Source organism: Tamandua tetradactyla, chromosome 1 (genome assembly GCF_023851605.1).
Source record: "Tamandua tetradactyla isolate mTamTet1 chromosome 1, mTamTet1.pri, whole genome shotgun sequence".
Taxonomy (NCBI): Eukaryota; Metazoa; Chordata; class Mammalia; order Pilosa; family Myrmecophagidae; genus Tamandua; species Tamandua tetradactyla.
In genome coordinates this window covers 36,834,686-36,840,645 of record NC_135327.1, presented here as the reverse complement: position 1 = coordinate 36,840,645, position 5,960 = coordinate 36,834,686, and positions in this window count along the sequence as shown.

Sequence of the window (5,960 nt, the reverse complement as noted above, 5' to 3'; positions counted from 1 at the left end):
GTCTTAGGAATATCACAATCCGTATTTTGACTCCCAAGGCCACCATTCAAATTCCTTTGCTTGGAACAGAGCCAGACTCTGTGTAAAGTGAGGGGCAAGGGGCATCTCTCCAACCCTAACATATACCTGGTCACATGGTCTCCGAATCATCTCAGCCTATACCCAGACTCCACAAGGGGGTCTTCTCTTGAGGAATATTCCCCAGCTTTGACCCAGCCCTGGTCCCTCGGAATGGGTGCCCACCAGTGGCATAGAGAGAGTCTCAGGGAAATGTCAGGAGCTGAAAGGGAAAACTGAAGCAGTATAGGTTTGTGCAACTTGCACACAGCTTTCTTCTACTCATCTCCTCAAAAGGGCTCAGCAAATGAACCTAGTAACTGAATGAACAAAGGAACGACCCAATGAGGCAGGAGAATCAGGACCAGTGTTTGATATTTCTGGCTCTTTCTCACTCCTGCCAAACACACCTTGTGGGATGGTTAGCCTTAAAAAAAAAGGCATCATCTAGATGGTGCTTATTTCATAGCTGGGTCAGAGTGACCAGGCTTTTCTCCTCTTGCTAGGTGCTGCTGCCCCACACTGTTAGCTGAACTTCTCAAAATATCTTACGAATGTCCTCCCAAGTTCCCAGACCTCTCATACTCATTCAAGACAGGGGAGTTCCTCAGAAAGTCTGGGGACAGAACCCAGGTTCTAACTGAGGTCCCTGCTTAAAACAAGAAAACTCCAGCAGCTTTGAACAGGGCCATAAAAGTGAAACTGCAAAAGTACATATTGTTCCTTCCTGCTGCCCAGGGAAAGCTCTTTTAGGAAAAGTTCCAATTATCTCCTACAGTATCTCTGCTCTTATGACTTGAGGACGGTGTCCTATTCTTAATGTAGAGAACTGTTCAAGTCTATCGTGAGAAGCAAAGAGAACAAAATTGCATGGACAACCCCTTGCTCACAGGCTAATTTTGCAAACTCCTCACATTTGCATTAATTCAATCTCAATTCTTTCCTTTAAATCTATTCTATTCCTTTAAATAAACAATAATCACGCTAACAACAGCAAGAGGATAAACCCAAAATAATCTTTTTGTGCTCTTGAGACTTCCAGATCCTGCAGGAGCTGTGGAGTCCTGCTTATTCATTTTGTCCCTCCCTTTGCCAGATGCGCTCTTAATCCTCCAAAGCTGAGGTGCTGATGTTGTAATAGGGCCTGAGATGGTCTCATTGGCTGTGCAAGCAAGGGGAGCCCACACAGAGAGCCGTGTGGTGGGTGGGTTCTCAGCACTGGGAGGGGTTCTGGTTCTCATTAAGTTTGGGCAAAGTTAACTGCACAGGCTATATGATTTCAGACATTCTGATTTTAAAGAGTATTGCACATCTAGGAGACGCTGGAAGAAGACAGAAACAAAATATTCTGTCTTAAGTGCCTGGTAGTTGGGTTCCGGAAAAGGCACGTGAAAATCAGATTATGGCAAATCAGATTACACATTGAATGCTGAAGAATGGCAGCCCCTTAGAGAATTCCACACTGAATCACACTGAAGTGACTCATTGCCTTGTTCCCTCCCTGCCCCTCCCTGTCAGTTTTTGTTTTGCGAATCTTGATTTTGATCTGAAGTGAGATCTTGTTCATTAGAATCAAGGCAGCTGCAATATTTAAATAAGTGTATATCTTTTGGTTATTCATCATTTAGGATGAAGTCCCACTAAAAGAAGAGAAGCTGATATCTGGGATAGATTAGGAATGATCTACATTTGGATTTCCCCTCATAAAACTAGAGAATGGCCTAGACTAGATGAGCCAACATGGCATAGGGAAGCCTGCAAGGATACTTTAAGGTATTCAGCACATGCCCTTTCAGGAACAAGGAACCCATTTCCCCAACACCAACAGTGTTGGCTGCCAATGGCTCCCAGCTGCATCCTCTGGGAATTTTGCTCAGCCCAGAGACAAACACATCGCCCACAGAAAGCTTCTCCACATGAGTTCCATGTTGCCTTCTTTCTTGTATTATATTTCATTCATTCGTCCATCCATTTATTAAAAGAGACTTCATGTACACTAAGACTCAAAAGCCAGATGACAAGGGCCAGGGCTGCACTAGAGAGTGGAGGTAGAAGAGCAAGAAATAAGAATGTAATTAATCAGTAGTGCCAGGTACATATTAAATATTCAGTAAGTGCTTGTTGGATTCCTCATCTATTGATGGGATCCCAGTAATTAATAAAGGATTGGTCATGTTGAAAGCAAAATCCAGTCCTTAAAAGAGTCACTGTAACAATACCATCAAAATATGATATGATTTTAATGTTGCTGTTTCATGTGATGTGTTTAAACCTGGGTTTCTCAACTTTGGCATTATTGACATTTTAGGATAGATAATTTTTTGTGGTGGGTTGGAGGTGGGGGCTGTCTTTTGCATGATACGATGTTTATTAGCATCCTTGGCCTCTACCCAATAGATGTCTGTGCCAGTTTAAAACCATTATGTGCCCTAGAAAAGCCATGTTTTAATCCTGATCCAATCTTGTGGGGGAAGTCATTTCTTTTAATCCTGATTCAATATTTTAGGGGGGGAAATTTTGATTAGATTATCCCCAGGGAATTGTGGTGCACCCAGTTGTGGATGTGACCTTTGATCAGATGGAGATGTGATTATACCCATTCAAGGCGTGCCAGTTTGAAAAGATGTACGTACCCTAGAAAAGCCATGTTTTAATCCTAATCCCCATTCTGTAAAGGCAAGCCATTTCTTCTAATCCCTATTCAGCACTGTATGTTGGAAACTTTAATTAGCTTATCTCCATGGAGATGTGACTCAATCAGTGTGGTTATTTAACCTGATTAGGTGGAGATGTGTCTCCACCCATTCCGGGTGGGTCTTGATTACTTTATTGGAATCCTATAAAAGAGGAAACACTTTGGAGAAAGTGAGAGATTTGGAGAGAGCAGAGAAGGATGACAGAACACTTCACAACAACATAGCCACAAGAAGCAGAGAGTCCACCAGCCAGCAACCTTTTGAGATAAAGAAGGAAAATGCTTCCCAGGGAGCTTCATGAAACAGGAAGCCAGAGAGAAAGCTAGCAGACGATGCTGTGTTTGTCATGTGCCTTTTCAGATGAGAGAAACCCTGACCGTGTTTGCCATGTACCTTTCCACTTGAGAGAGAAACTCTGAACTTCATCAGCCTTCTTGAATCAAGGTATCTTTCCCTGGATGCCTTGATTTGGACATTTCTATAGACTTGCTTTAATTGGGACATTTCCACAGCCTAAAAACTGTTAACTTGCAACTTACTAAATTCCCCCTTTTTAAAAGCCATTTGTTTCTGGTATATTGCATTCCAGCACCTGGCAAACTAGAACACAAAGTGTGTCTTGATTAGTTTGCTAGACTCCTTTAAAGGGGAGACCATTTTGGAAAGAGAGCAGATGCAGACACTTGTAGAACAGTTGCTTCAGAGCCGACAGAGACACTGATGTTTGGACATGCTTGGAGTGCCAACAGAAAGAGCTTAGATACAGCCAAAGGCAGAAGACACAGCCATGTGCCTTCCCATGAGATGCTAAGCAAGCTAGAACCCAGGGTTGTGTCCCAGAGGAGCTAAGCAAAGACCCACAGATGCTTGAAAAAGAAACCACTGGCATCAGAAGCTGGAAGCAATGGAACCAGGAACAAGGATCGGCAGACACCAGCTACACATCTTGCCAACTGACAGAGGTGTTCCAATTGGCATCAGCCCTTTTTAAATGAAGGAAACTTCATACTGGTGCATTAATTTGGACACTTTCATGGCCTTAGAATAGTAAACTTATAACAAATTCCCTTTTTAAAAGCCTTTCTGGGGGTGGAGGGCTGTAAGTGTAACTCAGTGGTAGAATTCTCACCTGCCATACCGGAGACCTGGGCTCACTTCCTGGCCCATGCACTCCCACCCCACACCCTGCCCCAAAAATTTTTCAACAAAAGGTGCTGCGATTATAGGACAGTCGAGTGGAAATAGAATGAAATCTAACCACCACCACACAGTATACGAAACAAACAAAAAAAGCCATTCCATTTCCGTGTACATTGCTTCCGGCAGCTTTAGTAAACTAATACAATGTCATTAGCATACCCCCCCAGTCCTATCTGAGTTGTGACAAAATATCTCCAGACATTAGCAAATGTCCCCTGGGAGGGAAAATCAACCTACTTAATAGCTGCAGACTTAGAGTAATGACCCAGAAGAATTGAACATTTTTTCGGGGATAAAAATCCTGAATTCTTTTTAGTCTGCTCTGTGAGATCTTTTTTCAATAAGAATTGGGCCTAAAAGTTTCCACAACCAGCACCCTTGTTGACAAGTAGAAAATAAGAGTCCAATGTGAGCTGTTCTAAGTTCCCTGGTTCTCCACCCCAGAAATAGCTAGGAATCCCTCCAACACAGCTTATTCATCCATACAATGAATATTTTTTGAGTTCCTACTGCTTTCCAGGTGCAGTTCTCAGGAAAGAAGATAAAGCTGTAAACAAAGCAGAGATGATCTCCACCCATGAGGAATTTTTCAATTAGTGGGAGTGGGGGTGAGACCACACACAAATAAGCGAATGCACATAACCATCCAGGAGGCGAGAAGCCAGTGGAGTAAGGAAAAGGTAAAGAAGGACCTGCTTTGTTCCTTCAAGTGTATTTCCCAGGAGTTGTATATGACACTTCTGCTCATCTCCTATTAACCAGAACTCAAGGGAAAGCTGGGAAGCACATACCTTTATTCTGAACCACCATGTGCTTAGCCTTCTTCACCCCACCCCCCAAATTCAGGAGTTCTATTACTGAGGAAAACGGATATTGGGGGACTACTAACCATCTTCACCTTGGGAAGTGTATTAGTCAGGGTTGTCCAGAAAAATAGAACTGACAGGATATATCCATATATATGTAAATATTAAGAGTTTTATTATAAGGATTGGTTCATGCAACCAATGCTAATCTGAATTCCCTAGGACAAGCCACAAGTTGAATATCTGAAAGTGAAATTGAATTTCCAGAAGTCACAGGCCAGAAACTCTGATGGAGGCAACATTGAATTCCCCAGGAAAAACTGATTGGCTGAAGTAGAGATAGAAATTTTTCCTTCTGAATGTTGAAAACCACAGTTCTTCTTTAAGTTCTTCAACTGATAGGATGAGGCAACTGCTCTCACGCTGAGGGCAATCCCCTTTGTTAATTGTAGACGCAATCAACTGTAGATGCAATCAAGTGACCAATGATTTAAATCCACAAAATACCCTCACAGTAATAATCAGACCTGCGCTGGCTTGACCAAACAGCTGGACACCATCACTTAGCCAAGACGATACATGAAACTAACCATCACAAAAGGCAATAGTCCAGGGAGTATTGACATAGGCATGACTAAGATGGTAAAGATGGGTCAAATTCTAGAAATATTTTTGGAGGAAGGACTGACAGCCTTTGCTGATGGTTTAGATATAATTATGAATGACAGAGAAGACGAAGAAACTTTCAAGTTTGTATTAGTTTCCAATAGCTGATGTACAAATTCATACGAAGTAGGGGCTTGAAACAATACAAATTTATTATCTTACAGTTCTGGGGGCCAGAAGTTCACAATGGGTCTCCCTGGGTTAAAATCAAGGTGTTAGCAGCATTACGTTCCTTCTGGAGGCTCCAAGGGAAGATGCTTCTAGAGGCTCCTGCATTCCTGGGCCTGTTGCCCCACCTCACTTGGGCTGCTGCTCTTGTTTTCCCATCTCAATTTGTCACCGTCAGAAAACACAGTCCTCTATAGTCAGGCCCACCTGACCCTGCACCTAACAGAGAAACAAGTCTCTTTGTTTTGGTGAGAAGGTGAGTTTGTTGAAGATTCATCATCAAGGAAATGGAGGAAAAAAATAGTTTCTAAGACCAGTTCGAAGTAGGAAAGGTGGTTTGGGCTTTTATAACCCAAACAGACAAAAA